Here is an 18,817-nt window from a genome sequence, read left to right as displayed (position 1 = left end):
ACTAAATGAAATGAGGACGTATATTTTTTTACAGAAGATACATAAAACAAAATATCACTTGGCATATTCTGAAGAAAATCAAATGGAAGCCCAGTCTGAGAATATGGTTGAAAAAGAAAATGCTGATAATGGTAAATACATTACAAATTTGAAGAGACACGGCGGCTGGAAGTCACTAACGAACGAAATCGAAACTACCAAGATCTTCCAAAAATTAACAAATGAAAACAATCGATGTGAATGTACCCAGCATTTCAAACGAATTGAAACCTTTCAATATCAGCAATTGATCGAATTTTTACATCAATATAAATTATATTCTAAAATCAATATTGAATTCAAATAATAATTAAAACATATGAAATTTTGTTCTACAAAGAAATAAAATTAAAAATGTGTAAAATTGATGTATCATTCTACACGGTTGTCAAAAACATAGGGTACGCTTCCAGGGCTGGCCTACAGCTCGTCCTAGAATCGTGTCAACTCGTCCATAAAAACAGTATTTTCCGGACTTGTTACGTAAATTACGATTTTTGTGTTTTTGCCTTCCTTTGTTGTACAGTTCAGAAAAAATGTTACAGTTCTATTCAAACTAATGAAAACAATGGATAGAAAACGAAATAACGACTGATGTGAAGGAAATTCCTTCGTCAATGTCACTAAAAATATATGAATGATGACAATATCAAACGATTGAGAGAAAGTATTTTCAAGAGACTAGATGCTTGTCTTTTTGATTCTTCGATCCTATATCATGAATAGGGAACTTTCATTTTCGTTATATGCAATGCAAAACAATGTTCAAATTGTATTGAACATTGTTCATTCATAACAGGGTATGAAGATCAAAAGCCTGAAAATTTGAAATAATCTTTCATAACCCTTCGAATAGAATAACGATTTATAAGAAAAACATACACCAACTTTGAAGAAATACTCCACATTCCACTCAACCTCATTTCTGGTGGAATTTGCCAAATTTACTCGTAATCAAAGTGAAGTAAATAACACTCCTTTGAGCATCGAGCAAGTGTAATAAGTTCTCATAAAGTTAGAAATGAAGCTAAGCACAGAGCTAATAGCCCTGTTTAACAATCTGAATGAACGAGGTGAGACCATATTTCAAATTAATCTTGAATTTTATCGTTACTTTGTTTGTTTAGCAGGATCGCAAATTTTATTAAAAGTTTGACACTGAATAATGGAGGTATTTATGGCTGGTTGTTTCACTTGTTTTTTTATTCACTAAGAATCTCCGACTGACAGATATCGTTGAAATTATTTGAAATGGTGGAATGCATGTGGAAGAGAATGAAAAGCAATCCGAACTAATAATGTGCGCTTTTCGTTAAAACATTTTCAATTCATCCACAGAGCAGAGGTAGTTTCATTCAGTAAACAAAACATGTTCATGAAAAACTGACCACAGGCGGGTCTATGAAAGTACCCAAAAGAGTCACTTTAGTCAATGCCTCATGTAAACCTTGGAGCATTGAGACATATGAAATAGAAACATGAGAAAAAAAAATTATACTTTTACTAGATTAATTCAGTTACCGTTACAGTTCATGAAAACATAAATTACACTGACAGACGTGCACTTGATGTGAGCTAATTTCTGGCAAGTACCTAGTGGTCATCGTTGACTCAGATTTGAAATTTAGTCACCATGTGGATTATGTTTGTGAAGAATTTTCGATAAAAATTGACATTCTGAGTGGAGTTAGCAATGATTGAAAAGTACATTGCTTTTCAACAATCCCAAAAGTACATATACTAAATAGTTATTAGAAGTACCTATGCCACCAAAACGATATTTAATAATACAAAAGTGAATGAATCACGGAGAGCATAAGCTCTTTGAATTATAATTAAACCTACAAAAAATATACACAAACTGAACTAGAAGAATAAATCAAAAGAAATAGGTTGAAACATAGATAGAAAACAATCAACTGACTGTAATTCTCTCAGAGGGTAGGATAAACAACGATTGAATGTGGAGTTCCGAAAAGATGGTACCCTTAATAAGAACACCTGGATGACCAGAAGATTTATGGACTTCTGGCAGAATCTTCATGGATTGACTCACTCCAAGGCGTTTATTCAGCCTTCGAAGCTTGATACCAAATAGTTGTTGGACTACAGTAGGGATGAACCACTCATATGCAGAGATTCGGACTGTCGGAAGACAGTGTGTCTCGCCTCTGTTTGGAAAATGATAAAATAGCAAAGCACATACTTTGTGCCTGTCCCGCTGGAGACCGAATCAGGTTTACAGAGTTCGGCAGAGGCGTACTCTTATCACCTGACCTGAAAGATCACTCACCATACAAACTAATCAGCTTCGTTAGGGATCTGGCTTTATTTGGTCAAGTGTGAATAGGTGTAAGCCACAATAAACCCTTGCGGGGTACGGTGGAGGATCCAATAGACTCACTCACTTTGGACCTAACCTAACATAACCCTTAATAAGCTAGTTGAAGAATCTAACAAGGAATAATTATCGGTTGTTGCATATGCTAAAAAGGGTATCAAGACACTGAACGAATATTATTCAAAGAACTGTGACTATATTAGAAAGGCTATATGGGGACGTTCTTTTTTGAAGTCAAATTCGGCAAGATTCTTCACACATTATTCTTACAAATCAGTTAGTTACGGGATTAACCCATAAAAAGAAAAGTTACGGCAAGTTATCGCCATTCTCATGAAAGTCAAATCACGGGTTCGAATCTGATATGATGAAATATATCAGTTTCGAAATCAAAATTTGGGTTGATATCTCAATTTTTGAAAATATAATAGAGCAGACCCATTCTCAATGAAAAGTCATTCTAACGTATTCAAACATACACTCATATTGAAGTGTGTTTTTTGAATACATCTTCATTTTTGACACAAGTGCTACTAGCTTCCGGCTAGATGCTTTACTTTTATGCCTCTTGCCTATCACAGAGTTAACTGTTGGAGTAAAACACGTTCCATTGGCTGGATCCGATTCATAATTTTCACTAACCGATGAAATACTCTTATCTTGAAAAGTGGAAATTCTTCAAATCGATTTTTCAAATTCGGCAATGTTTCCGAGTCTCAAGTTCTTTCTTTCCTTTCCAGTCATAACTGTTTATTATTATACACTATCATTTCATTTTTTTATTTCTTCAGCCTTTCAAGCAATATCATTTTTTCATTCTTCTTTAATCACACATTTCTTCACTATTCAGAAAGTCTATTTTTTATAAAACGCCTTTCTTTGTTCAATTCATTAATCACTTTTCATTAATATTATTCATCGATCTTACTTTGCCAATAAATAGAAAAAACCTTTAAGTTGTTTCCCAATATTCGATTGATGAATGATAAGAACTTCATTTTAATGAAAGATTATTGAAAAATTCCTTTCAGAAAGACTTTTTTTTTCATAATGGAAACATTGAGTAGAAAAGTTCTTTCCATAATGAATGGTGGAGTATGTTGTAACGGGATAAATCGACACCTGAATTATTTATCATATAATATGGAGAATATCATCAACTCTATCATAATATTTTTATTCACAACAAATATACATTGCAGATGCTGTAATTCAAATTGTTAATAACATGATATCCCCCATTGTTCTGTCACGACAATATTCCACTGCACTGGATAAAGGTCACAAGCATGGTGATTTGAGGTTGAATTAATGAAATTATCGATGGGTATGGTCTTTCGGTCAGTTAATCTCCGAATCTACTTAGCCATCAGCCGACAAAAATCATTTGGGCTCGCTCTCTCTCCATCTCGAGAGTGGAACGTCTGAAAAAAATGAAAAGTTATAATGTAGGTTTGTTTGGGCTGAAAGACAAGTGTTCAGGAAATATTTTCTCATTCTAGTTGCAGACCATTATGAACGTTACTCACCTGTTAGCTGATGATTGTCCAGTTGTGGTCCGATTCCATCGCTTTTTCGATTGTTTACTTCCGTCTCCATCTTTGTTGACTGTTGACTGAGAATAGAATTCCGTTCCAGATTGGATCTCAGTCGTGATCTTCAATTAGCTGTCATGTCCAGATCACGAGAGGGTTACTCCCGTTGTTGATAGAGGGCGAGAAAAGTCTCAGCTTTATTTATTGTGGGAATTTTTCCAGGAAAGTCTTTTTACGCTAGTTGCACACACACCGATTTTGGACGGCCAGTATAAAATCGGCCGATATTTCATTGGTAGCGGGTGCTTGCACACTCACCGGATTTATATCGGTCAAACAATCAGTTGCTTTGTTGTCGAAATTAGCACGCAGTACCAAAACGAAGTTAATGCGTAGTAACTACAGTTTCACCGAGCATTCGAGACTGAAATGGTCGGAAAAAACCGGTGAGTATGCAAAAGTGTATTTAGTCATGTACGCTACTACTTCCCGGTACTGCCGGCGATACAGTGGCAGTGGACGGCTGCTCACCGGTATTTTACCGGCGACGATCACCAGTCGGCGTGTGTGCCAGGTCCCGTTCCCACATGTGGTTCGCTATTGGAATTTGGACGACCGGTACAAAGTCGGCCGTCCAAAATCGGTGTGTGTGCAACTAGCGTTAGGAAGCAATTGTTCGAAATGTTATCGGGATAATTTGTCAGAATTAGAAATGTAGTTGAGTAATTGTTGAATAGTAAAAATTGGACAAGATTTCCCTATTAGGGCCATCTGTTGACCAGTTTCCTAGGTCTAAGATTTATTTTAGTAAACCGCTAAGTGACTAGTGGAGAAACTCCACCCACATGTTTCGAACGAGAAACTAATATTTTTCAATTTGTGGAAATATTTATCAATTGTTTGTGGTAATATCATTAAATTATTGTTTTTCCAATTTTCGGGTAGTCCGTCAAGGTCGATTCTCAATTTATGTCATTGATGTTGGAAAGTATCGGAAATCAAGCATCGTCAACGCCAAAGGTGATTGGTTCGCTTAAGTCTGCTCATGGCGAATGGACCTGCGTTCCAATATTTGAACTTTTTCAAAGTAGGCTTGAAGGGAACGATTCCCCACCCGATGTTTCCGGCTTCCTCAAGTCGGTAAGGTAGGGCGATCGACCTGCCATGATCAGGATTTCTCATGTGCAAGTTCAGCAAGAACCTTTCGAAAAATTTGTGTTTTTGATAAAACATCTCGTAGAGGAGTAATTTTCAAAGGTTCATCATAAGTGAAAAAGGTGGCCGTTGATACTTGACTATTCGTTGGTTTTTGGTTGTTCGTGGCCCTTTCACTCTTTTTAGGATTAGTGAACTTCACGTGAGTAGAAACACGCCATTTTGGGTCAATTTTTCTGATCCATTTTCGCATCTTGAGAAAAGTCTACTTATTTTTTTCATCATTCCAGAAGAATTTATGGTCAGTATAGTTCCTATTATTCCTGAAGCCATTGGAAGGCTTGACCCGATTAGACCATTCGTAGATTAGAATTGTTTTTGTGGAACCCGAAAGAGACTCGTCTCACCGGAACAATTTTTGATCGTGTCAGTAGAAAACCCTTCTGAGCTCGAAATTATGTCTTCTTGTATAATTTCACTTATGTATATTGCATTGTCCATATTTTGTTTTTCTCATGTCATATCACAACAGCTACCCTAAAGGGGCTGTTGTCAACGTTATTGTCTTTTTATTAGAAGTAATGTTCGATCGAACGTGATGAATCCTTATGGTGATCGAACACCGTTAACGGAAGTTATTGTAGTATCTTTTCTTGAAGCATATTGAAATGAAAATCAACAGTTGCGATCGATCATTAAAACTTTTAAATATTTTTATGGATGCAGGAAAACATTATTTTCTATTGCTGACAATTATTGAAATTATTTAAAAACACCAGTGGAGTTTTTAACTCGTTTTCTGACATTGTTGCCAAGTTTCAAAAAAAAATCAATTATTTTCCAAAATTCGATTTATTGCATTTGATTAAATCAAAATTCAGCTTGCACTTTGTCACATAGATATACAGGGAAAGTGATAAAACATATAATTTCTTTTCGAGAATTAAGATCATTAACTTCAACCATACTTTTTCTGTCACATAATTCAGGGAAAAAGTTATTATATTTCACAAAAGTGAATATCAGCGTCAAATTAGTTCAAATGTGATTTTTCTTTTCCCAAGGATTTTAATTTTCACTACCTGGACTCTGAGACCTGGAAGATATATTTTAATATTTACTGGTATTCTGCCTGGACTCTGAGACCTGGAAGATATATTTTATTTTTACTGGGATTACTACCTGAACTCTGAGAACTGGAAGACACTTTTATTTTTTTTTACTTGGATACTGCTTGGACTCTGATGCTGGGACTCTGACGCTTGAAATACCTGAAACATAAGAAAAGGATTAATTATTTTTTTAATTATTTCCCTCAAGTGTAACTTACTTTTGAATATGTACAACGGAAATTAAGTCGATATTTCACTCGTTTGGTTTCTTTAATATTGTGTCTGTGCTCTGGGCCCATAGCATATGACTTCGGATATCTTATAGAATTTTGAGGTTGCGTACCTGCGGCTTCACTTCCTGCTTTTTGCTTACTCTTTTTTAGAAAAAAAGATAAACATATTGTCTGTCATAAACGTAGCTGAAGGTGATTTCAGTAAGGTTTAAATTATTTTTTTTATTATCTCACGGTTGAAACTGTGAAAATAATTATTTTTACAATAACGTTCAGCTGTCCTGTACATAATATAACCCTTGGCATTAATTTTTCCCTCAATAACTTCAATATTCTATTACAGTAATACTCAATTACTATATAACTATACTCAATTTTTTTTTACTCTTGTTGATTAGAAATTCAGGTTACATTGTTTGAATAATTGTTGGTATCGATAATCAATATAGGACTTATTGGATTGTGACTTGTCAGTTTCATTTCATTTCTTTTGGTAAGTTGAGGATATGATTAGAGCGTAACTGTGGATACTTTGGCATCTCAATTTACCTGGCGCCCAAAAAAAAATTACTACGACGAACTACTCCTTCTCCTCTGTAGTAAACCGGTATGCCCTAACTGTTATCGTGACAGCCCACCAATTGTGACGCGCAGTGAAGTGATTACAATGTGTTTTCTTGATAATGGAAGCGTTAGAAATAAACTTCATACTATTGTAGAGAAAATGAAGGTGAACAAATTTCTTTTCGTTATATATATTCATTCCATCTTGAGGTTGTTTCATATACAGAAAAATTGTAAATTCATCTTGAGGGTTCGAAATCTTCATGGCCTTAAATTTAGATAGATTTTCTGTTGATGAATGAGCCCATCTTGGTAATACTTGATTTTCACTTCTATCCAAAAGCGAACCCAAAGTTTAGTTTTCTATTGAAAAAGTGACATTCACATGAAGCAACCATATCTAGCTGCTAATAGGAAAATATCGAAGAATTTGAAGGAGGAATATAGAGATGAGCGACCCAACATCCCTGAGATGGATAATTCCATCATTATCATCATTCATTGTTACGATCTTCATTCGGGTTCGAAGTCCGGCGTGATTTGGAACTGTATCCTAACGTTTCGCCAGCACGAGTGGATGGCTCCTTCAGAGGTTTATCTTGATGGTTCTTGATAGTGAAACGGTGGGATAGAATTCCAAACCACGACGGCCTTCGAACCCGAATGAAGATCGTAACAATGCAAATCTCACGAAAGCCTAAATCAATTCATCATTATCATCATTATAGTATAGTATAGTTTTTCTCTGAGAAATTTATTTAGTATGCATGTCGGTGATACCCTTGTAACAGTTCCCAGAAATAAAAGTTGAGAGACGCCATCATTTTCCCAGAAGTGAAAATACATTTATGGCCAGTGAGGGTAAGGTCTCGAAAAGTTCTGAAACTTTTCAATCCGAGACTAGGCTGGTTTTATCGCGGAAAGCCGTTATGGAAAATGGAAACCCAGGTTGATGAATGATACTTGGATCATCTTTTGTGTACAAAAATTCGAAACTTTTTAGTTTACATTTCAAGTCATCCGTAACATAGTTTTTGCCGTATCTGGACCATGAAATGAATTGATTTTCATTCCAGAAGTACACTCATTAATTCTCTGAAGATTTTTAGTAAAAAAGATGACTGCATTGAAATTATGAACTTCTAACGAAAGCCAGATGAAAGAATGTTGTCCTCAACTTTTCAATTGAAAACATGAGTTTCTATAGATATAAGCGATTTACGATCTGAATAGAAACCTTCATCAAAAAAAGTATTCCAAAACTAATGGAGTTAAATTCCATCCATTTCTAATTTCACATAGAAGTATCATGAATTTATTTTATTTAAAAGTCCTTAAAACATTACTAATTTGAATTTTGTTTGAGCATATTTTAATGATTTACCAAAAAGTATATAATTTTGTTTTTTCATTTTTCCATTTTTCCATGAATGATACAATTCAATTGATAAAAATCTGAAAATATTGATCAAAATTAATTTATTTAAAAATAATATGTGAAATTTTTGATAGACGACTTTGCATAGGCATGATTTATTGATGATTGATAGGCATGATGATTTATTATCAAACAATAAATCATATTTGACGAGAAATTTGTCTCATCAAGTTATCTAGTGGGTGAAAGTCGATCTCCTGCCGGCTCTTAGACTAATAGAAATATAGATAGGTATTAAACTGGTTCCCAAAATTAACTCAAAGGTCAGTTTTATATACCACTAGTAGGTATACAAAGTTGGTTCTCTCTCATTTACGTCCGGTCTAGTCGGATGGCGAGCTGTCGATGGTCAGCTCGATGGTCAAAAGTTTTCGCGCCTTAATTCGTATTATAAATTCCAGAGATTCACATAGTTGAATCATTATCACAGAGTCTGTCATCAGTGCAGAACGTTGCCACACTGTGTTTGCTAAATACTAAGACACACAACTTGGAAGTTACCAAAAAATTTTTCAACACATTTTCACTATCAAGGTCGTGAAACAAAAATGTAAGTAGATTTTTGATGATTTAAGGACTTGTACCGAAATATTTTTTCAGTTCACAGATTGATATCAATGAAATTAATGAAACAACTCTTGCAGAATTGAGGGAAACCATCAAGTTGTCAGATTAATCCAAGGACCAACCACAAACGATTTACAATATCCAAATTATAGAGATAAAATATGGAGAAACCCCATTGGTTGACCTGAAAGAGAAAAGCGTCTTCCTACCTAAGAGATGTATGCAGGTTATTCAGAAAAATTTTAACAGCTTTATTCCTGAAAATATGGACTGGTTTTGCGAGGACATAGTAGAATGAAATTTCTTTTCGAAATAGTTGAATTGTAAGGTTAGTAATTGTTTCGAGTTCAAGTGATATTTGTGACCATGGCTGAGGATATAGGTGTGGTTAGTGATGGTATAATTGAGATTTTTCAAAAGGCTTTTTCTGAAATTTTGAAATCCTCCACAGTTTGAATTTTGTTTGAGCATATTTTAATGATTTACCAAAAAGTATATAATTTCCGTGAATTATTGAAATATGTTCAACCAAAATTGAAATTGGTCACGTTATCTGCGTTTGAGTTGTAATACCTGAATATTTTTAGAGATGTATTTACAAATTTTCAATAACTACTACAAATACTGTTCCAAACTCAAAGGCTCCAATACCAGAATTGTCACCGATCAATCAGATCTCCAGAGAGCAGAAAATAAAATACTGAGAGAGTTTCTTCTGAACTCCAGAAAAAGTGGTACCGAAAGAAGTTATATAAAAGGAAACGAACTTCTCGTTGGCAATACAGTTCATACGTTAGTGGAATTAGAAACTTTGAAATCCTCAGACAGCATACAAAAATCTGATAGTACCCCATCGTACCATCTGCTGAAAAAATAAAAAAAAACGAAACAGCATTTATGGAAGAGAAACATCTGTGAATGTCTCAGATAACAGAAGTAACAGCAATTGACATAAGGAACAGAAATGAAATAGAAATAAAATACACTTCAGAAAAGAAAATCAAACCTCGGCCAACATCACAAGCAAATCCATCTGGGCTCAAGAAGAAGAAGATGACAACTCGTTCAAATTCGATCAAGTAAATTTTGATGTTTTACATTCTAAAACATTTTCAGGCTCACATACTGATAAACATATTGATATCCTTTTTTTCTTTGGGCGATTTTGCATATTTAATGTATTTTTTATTTATATAAAACGCTGAAGAAATACATATTTTCCCACAATATTGAATGTAGAGAAACCCTACAAGTGAATGAAACAACGTATAATTTCAAATTTATGCAACATAACATTAGGAGCGTTCAAAAGAACATTGATGAATTCAAAATTATCTCACATGACATTGACGTAGGTTTCGGCTGTATAATATAACATGATATGTAATCAGGATAATTTCAATCAGAATGATGGAGAAGTGATATACCTGCACTTTATTTAATCTTATTTGTACTTGAATTCACATCTATCTTGAATATTCACACTTACATTTTCAATTCTTGTTTATGAAAACAAAACGAGTGATATATCACTCATTGCTAGCTCAATTGTGCTCCATTATAATAACTGAATCATACCTTGTACCTCTATATGAACTGTACGATAAAACTTATTATCATAGAAGTAACTTCAATATTGATTAGAATTTTTGTGTACTGTTGAGAATAGGCAGGCACGCCCCTGTCAATTCACTATGGAGTTCATACATATTTATATTGAGTATAGTTTATTTACGTGAAATGTACAGAAATTGAGGAAAAATAAATAACATATATTAATATAAATGTTACATTTTTTAGTGAATAATGAAGATTAAACTAATCTTCCTCTTGAAGATGATCGCTTGGTGATTGAAACACGTGTGGAGGTTTTATAAATAACGGGTTGGTGTTGGGACTAAACTCCAGTTATATTCATTACTACACCAAAGGTTCCAAACAGTGTATCACAAGTATATTTTTTAGTATTCAATAGAATTTAAATAAATGATTGTCTCAAGTACTTATGGAAAATTCATAGGCGTAAAAATACATTTGAAAGGATCTTCTTTTTGCAAGTGTGCATTTTTAGTAATTAACTCATAGTTAGGTCCTTATATGATTGATATCCATTATTAAATCAGGTTGTGAACATTCTTATAGAATATAACTCAAAATCTTATATATACAAATCTATGTGAAATTAGGCAAAAAAATTGGAAAATCGAAATTCAACATTGTTGAAAGATTTTCCAAAATTAGCTCAAAGGTCAGTTTTATATACCACTAGTAGGTATACAAAGTTGGTTCTCTCTCATTTACGTCCGGTCTAGTCGGATGGCGAGCTGTCGATGGTCAGCTCGATGGTCAAAAGTTTTCGCGCCTCAATTCGTATTATAAATACCAGAGATTCACATAGTTGAATCATTATCACAGAGTCTGTCATCAGTGCAGAACGTTGCCACACTGTGTTTGCTAAATACTAAGACAAACAACTTGGAAGTTACAAAAAAATTTTTCAACACATTTTCACTACCAAGGTCGTGAAACAAAAATGTAAGTAGATTTTTGATGATTTAAAGACTTGTGCCCAAATATTTTTTTCATTTCACAGATTGATATCAATGAAATTAATGAAACAACTCTTGCAGAATTGAGGGAAACCATCAAGTTGTCAGATTTACCCAAGGACCAACCACAAACGATCTACAATATCCAAATTATAGAGATAAAATATGGAGAAACCCCATTGGTTGACCTAAAAGAGAAAAGCGTCTTCCTACCTAAGAGATGTATGCATGTGATTCAGAAAAATTTTAAGAGCTTTATTCCTGAAAATATGGACTGGTTTTTCGAGGACATAGTAGAATGAAAATTCTTTTCGAAATAGTTGAATTGTAAGGTTAGTAATTGTTTCGAGTTCAAGTGATATTTGTGACCATGGCTGAGGATATAGGTGTGGTTAGTGATGGTATAATTGAGATTTTTCAAAAAGCTTTTTCTGAAATTTTGAAATCCTTCACAATTTCAGAACGTGAACCATTGGATTAAATTAGCCAATACACATATTAGATCGATTAATAGAGCTATTTTGAATTCAGATGTGACTCATGGCATTTTTGTAAAATTGCAAACAAATTTATCTCACTTAGAACGCTTTCGAATGTTGGTTAAAAAAAATGTTTGATGGACATGTGGGTGGTGGTGGGTCATTAAAAGAGAAAAGAAGGGTGAAATAAAAGAATATTCAATCATCTTTTGCAAGTTATTATAAATTTTAAACATATAGATGTTGAACAATTTTTTGAAGATGTATATTTTGTTTTCAAAAATAGAATTACTCGTATTTTGAAAAAAATAGGACCTGTTTTTTTGTGGTGAATATATCAAAAATAATAATGATCAGTCCAGAAGCGAATTCAAATATTTTCATTCAAAAAATGTTGTTATTGACCATGGGACTGAATTGAAAAATTGCTTTCAACAACATTTCGAAGATATAACTTTCAATCAATTATCTGAATTTGAGGAACGAGATAGTGGTTGAGCTTTAAGGGGTATAGTCAATTTAGAAATCAATATTAATAAATTTGAAATAGAAAATGGTTCATCTTTCGCTGAACTTCCACACCAAATTGCCAAAAAAATGCGTGTATCAATATTGAAAATAATGACAATGCCTGTTCAGCATGGTCAGTTGTCAGTGCTTTGTATCCAATTTATTCTGGAAAAAATACAAATAGGACTTCTTCATACCCACATTTCTCACAAGTTTTCAATTTGAAGGATATTGAGATGCCTATGCAGTTGAACAACCGTTTGACTAATGACAAAATGGATAGACATGTCAATTTACTACTAATTCACAATGAGTATCATGTAAAACCAAAGTAATATTAGTCTGGACAAACAATGATGACAAACTGATGATGAAAATGAGATTATGTATCATTACTGTTGGAAAAAAAATCTCTAGATTATTGTCATCTCAACTATCAAAAAACTGTATCAAGTATTTTTTTGTGATCGTTGTATCGTTGTTTGAATTATTTCACCAGCCAAGAAAAATTAAATGCACACAGTGTTGAATGTATCGAGCAGTTTTACTGTACATTGAATGATGGACATATAAGTGAGGAAGACTATGAACATGCACAACATGTTTGGAGTTCATTCAAAATAAAAAATTTTGGGGGTACAGCGACCTTTATATGAAAACTGACATTATGTTATTGAGTGCGGTTTCCAAAAATTTTCGAGATAAATGTCGCATGACATATAACTTGGATCCTGCTCATTTTTATACATTACCTGGCTATACCTGTTGACATTTCATTATTTTTGGATCAAAACAATGATAAAAATAAAAACAATGAAAACAACAATAAAAATTAATTGGCACTCCGGTGCGACTTCATTGATTCCAGTGGCGCATTTGCTTTTTGCAGCACCACATCATCTGAAGATCTCGATTTACCAATGTCCTCTCTCTTATAAAACAAAATGTAGGGTGTCTCCAGAGGCTCCAATAGATTCAATGCATCGCCAGAACACTTCGTGACACGACTATCATCAAACTTAAATCAGTCCGTTTCGTCTTTGACTGAGGCGTAATAATGACCAAATTCAACGCCAAAACCACGGTGAACAATGACTGCATGTTATTTTTGGAAAGGGGTATTCGAGGGGGTGTATCTCAGGCATCTAATCGTTATTTTAAGGCTAATAATAAATATATGGTTGACTATGATTCTTCACAAAAGTCCAAATACAAAATGTACTATGATATGAATGCTCTCTATGTTCATGCAATGTGTCAGCATCTCCCTTATGGGGGATTTTAATGGATGGAAAATTTTGAAAATTTCGATGTAATCAAAATATCAGATGAATCATCTGAGGGTTATATTTTGGCAGTAGACTCATCATATCGTGAACATTTACATGATTTACACAAATTATTGACAACCCTTTTCGCAAAAGAAAAGTATGTTTTAGATTATAGAAATTTAAAACAATGTGAAGCAAATAGAATTATTCTCAATAGAATACATTGTGTTCTGAAATTCAAACCAGCTGCTTGGTTGAAGCCATACATTGACTTCAACACAAAACTAAGGGCTACCTCAAAAATAATTTTGAGAAAAACCTTCATGAACTAATGAAAAATGCCTGTTTTGGCAAAACAATATAAAACAAAAGGAACCACAGAATTATAAAATTGGTTCGAAAATGAGAGGGGAGGTATAGGGCAAAAAATGTGATTGCAACACCAACATTTGTTTATAGAACTATCATAGAGGAAGACTTGATGGCAGTTGAAATGAGAAAAACTGAGATAATTCTTGATAAACTATTATATATTGGACCTATCAAAAACTGTGGTGTATGATTTCCATTATCAATACATGTTACCTAAATTTGGTATTGACAATTGTAAATTGTTTTATACTGATACAGATAGTCTAATTTATGAACTTGTTTGTGATGATGTATATGCCACTATGAAAGAAGATTGGCATAGATTTGTTACGTGTGATTATCCAACAGATAATATATATAATATTCCTCAGAGAAACAAAAAGGTGGTGGATTGATGGAAGATGAAAACAATGGGCATATTATGACCAAATTCATCGGTCTCAGATCAAAAATGTATTTTTTTCTGACGGAAAGAGAAAAATGTACTAAAAAGGCAAAAGGTGTCAAATATAATGTAGTGGAACATAAAATAACACTCCAGGACTATTTGAATTGTTTATTTGAACGAATTCAAAAGAGATCAACTCAAAGGATTATTCAGTAAAAATCTCATAATTTATATTCAATTGAACAAAACAAAATTGCTTTGGGTCCATTCGATGACGAACAGTTTCTATTGAGAGACTCAAATGACACATTACCTTGGAAGACTCAAATATCACTTGAAAAAACAATTACATGTTTGATGTATATATATATATATATATATATATATATATATATATATATATATATATTGTGTTAATGAAACAAATACGAAGTAATTTTTTTTTTATTTTCAACTAACAACAATTTTCAAAAAAAAAGTAATATCAGATCTGCAAACTGCATACTTATCACACATTACAGAACAATTTACACAACATACTGAATCTGTACAAGGCATTAATACTTAATTCATTTCATTTTCCTAACAAATTTTACGAAATCACTTTCAGTTGTACAAGTTTAATCTAGAGTTCGAAAAAATATTTAATAATATATTAATTATATATATATATATATATATATATATATATATATATATATATATATATAATTAATATATAATTATTACATAAATCATACACTAGTTTCTGTTTATAATTCACGTAAAGCATTAGCATACGAACTATCTAAAGACAAAAACAGGTATATTCAGGTATACCTGACAGTTCACATCACTGTGGACAGCACAAACGTGCTGGGTTGATTTTTTTAGTGCCCTCTTTTGACTTTCCCTCTAACATATGATAGGTTCACAGAAGAAAGACGTACAATACAGGAAATAGCAGCCACTAACGGTTTCTCTAGAGGTATTGTAGATGACATAATAAGGAAGAAGAAGTTTAGGTTGAGAATGAACGAAATCTCGACTTTCAGAAAGGACAAAAACCAAGATAAATACATCTCAGTTTCATACCACAATATTCGAAAAACTCTGGGAATATTTTCAAGGAACTGGTTATGAAGGTGGTTTTTGAAACAAGTCATACACTACAGAACCTTTTGGGAAGTCCAAAAGACAAAGTCGAGAATTCGGAAAAGTCTGGAATTTACGAAATTGAATGTAAGGACTGCGATGCAAAATATTATGGACAGACAAAGAGATCTATTGAAGTAAGATATAAGGAACACATAGCACATAGATTAGTTAGACGAGTTAACAACAACAGGCAACTAGATGCCTATGAGAGTGTGGAAATAAGTAAACACAATGATATTATGAATCAAGATGACGGACTTATACCAAATAGCATACTATATAGCTTGTTGAAATAATATTGTTGGTTTACTGATTACTACATAAGGACACATGCAAAAATAAATTTGGATAGGCAATATTGTGAAATTGATTTTATATAGCTGAAAATTGTTTCATATACAGCTATAATATTCAAACATATACTGTAAAATAATAGATGAGGCAAAATTGTAAAATTGATTTAGGGTGGTATACCTGTATGGGTGGTACACCTGTATGGTATATCTATATAGCATGAATAGCGTTAGCTTCGCGTTAGTTTCTAGTTCAATCTTCCTCTCGAAGATGATTACTTGGTGATCGAAACACGTGTCGAGGTGTTGGAAATCACGATTTGGTACTGGGAAAAAACTCCAGTAATATTCATTACTACATGATGCACTGTTTGGAACCTAACAGTGCATCATAAGTCTCAGCAGTAGGTTAAAATTTGTTTTTCACGTAAAGTACAACACCATCGCATTTATTTATGTGCGATTGTTCATAATGCATATATTACGCCTTGGTCAAAGACGATACGGACTGGTTTAAGTTTGACGATATTCGTATCACGAAGTGTTCTGGCGATGTATTGAAGCTATTGGAGCCTCTGGAGACACCCTACATTTTGTTTTATGAGAGAGGATATTGGCAGATCAAGATCTTCAGATGATGTGGTGCTGCAGGTATTTCCGGGTTTTCCTGCAGCTGAAAAAGCAAATGCGCCACTGGAATCAATGAAGTCGCCCCGGAGCGCCAATTAGATTTTATTGTTTTTATTTTCATCGTTGTCATATTAAATAGTTTATTTCCTGATAAATACATTTTCTTTGTCACAAAAAAATCATTGCATAGTATAATGTGGAATTTGGAAGTCAGTTACCGATCCCGATGTTAATGATCTTGTTTCTGGTCTGAAAAATCTTCTGCCATCTTTACATACACCATTGATATATCAATATAAATGTTTCTGAAGACTTTTTATGTTGAAGTCAACAGTTCCAACCGTTTCCCCAATTATGTCTTTTCTCTCCTCGGAATATTCTTGAAAATTATTATATATTTTTGTGACAATCTGCTCATCCTTTTCTAAAACATCAAAAAATTCTAACATTGAAGCTTGTACCTATACACAGAACATCTACACCAGCTACACCTTGATTAATACAATATTTTAAATGATAGGGAAAAAACACAGAAAATAATATAGAGTGAAAAAAAAATGAAGCTAAATTATTCACATCGTAATATAAGATTACTCCATAAAGGCCATAAGGTCTCTATTGTTTTTCAAAATGGTGATTTTATCGTTATACTTAACAAATATTTTTCACGAATTTGTCCAGACATTTTTGTGTCCGGCTTTTTCAGCAGCTTTATTCAAAATGTTGACTCCTGAATTGGTGAGGTTCTTCTTAATCACGATACGAGTTCCCTTGAGGAGTTTCTTTTTGACATAGATATTTTGTTTTATAGTAATATTCAGCAATTTAATATAAATTCCTCTGGCACTTTTTTCACTTTTTTTCCCATCCTGTAGCATATTTCAATATCTTCATCTGCTAGATACAATGACATTTGGTCGTTCAGGATTTTCAGAATTTCTTCCCTTGTATTTTCTCTTGTTGTTTTTCTTCCACGCCAAAAAATCTGAGTCATTTCATTCTGTTTACTTGATATAGTTTCTCGAGTGTTCCTCAATTTCATATTTTCCGCAACTAATGTCTTGCATAGTCTTCTCCACATTTTTTATTGTATCTTCAGTTTCAGATTTATGATTTATAAAATCTGTACGTAGTTTTTCAGTTATGTTTTCAATGTCCAGCAATCTTTTTTCGATAGATTTTATCACGTCACTCGATACATTGTTTACATTGTTTATTGCACCCAGAGTTCCGTTATAATCTTCACCATCACTATCACACATTACTTCAACTTCACTACCGTAACCACTATCGAGAGACATTTTTCAAACTGAATATCCAATGACGAGTCATCCTGATTTCGTCCAGGTTTGGAGACCAGCTCCCCTACCCTTTTGGCTGATTATTGGCCTTGAGAGGGGCCAATGGGTACACAACTGATAGATGAAGTCTTTAGACATTAGTGCCGCCCTTCACGGGATACCCCTACCTGGCTGGGGTGGGATGGATGAAAAAGTTATTCATCCTTTAACGGGGGACATGAGGGCCTCAATCGACAGAGTGTCGGGGCCTTCTATATCGGGAGGGGTCGTCTACAGCATAATCTGTGGTGAATATTCATCTGTGTTTGCATGCGCTCTTATACCTTCAGATCACGTGGTCTATTTCACATGTTGTGTTTGTTGAACACTATTTCTTCACGAAAGGCCCTCCCAATACAATGTCAGTGTGCTTGTATTCCATAAGATTCTATACAAAATCCACATTTTCGATCCAACTGTTGTGTTTGTTATCCAATCCCAGCCATTTAACGTACATTTTTTTTGTCTTTTCTCCTCAACACTTTTTCCACAAGATATATATCGGGATTTGCAGTTTTTTGCTATTCTTCCCCATAGAAAGCACCCTTGATAGGTGCACCCTGCGTATTTTCTAGCATAAAGGTGGCGGGGTTGGTAATGTTGACTTTGATAATTTTGAATAATTCCGTAATCCTATTGGGCGTGTAACCTTTTTGGAAACGTGTTTTGCCTTACTGATTCGTACAACATCGCCGACCTTGAGTTCTATGCCCGTCTTCGAGTGGCGCGAATCATTGTAGGATTTCGTTATTTTAGGCAAGACATTCAACCATTTGTAGGTGCCGTTCAAACTAAAGTATTTGAAAACTCTTTCTTTCAACGTCCTAATGGTACGTTCGGCCATAGAAGCCTTCGTGATGCTGT

The 18,817-nt window shown here is 33.7% G+C and overlaps 1 long non-coding RNA gene across 1 annotated transcript; it reads right to left on the bottom strand.

Annotated features, from left to right (window-relative positions):
• Positions 1–6,054: 6,054 nt before the first annotated feature.
• LOC141487591 (uncharacterized) lies at positions 6,055–6,975 on the bottom strand. Its single transcript, XR_012468461.1, has 2 exons — positions 6,217–6,975; positions 6,055–6,166 (listed from the first exon to the last, which is right to left on the bottom strand). It is a non-coding gene; the product is annotated as an uncharacterized lncRNA (long non-coding RNA).
• Between the last annotated feature and the right edge of the window lie 11,842 nt (positions 6,976–18,817).

Source organism: Leptinotarsa decemlineata, unplaced genomic scaffold, assembly GCF_025532065.1.
Source record: "Leptinotarsa decemlineata unplaced genomic scaffold, Ldec_3_MD MMD2_P_RNA_scaffold_4, whole genome shotgun sequence".
Lineage (NCBI taxonomy): Eukaryota > Metazoa > Arthropoda > Insecta > Coleoptera > Chrysomelidae > Leptinotarsa > Leptinotarsa decemlineata.
This window is presented reverse-complemented; position numbering and strand designations above follow the sequence as displayed.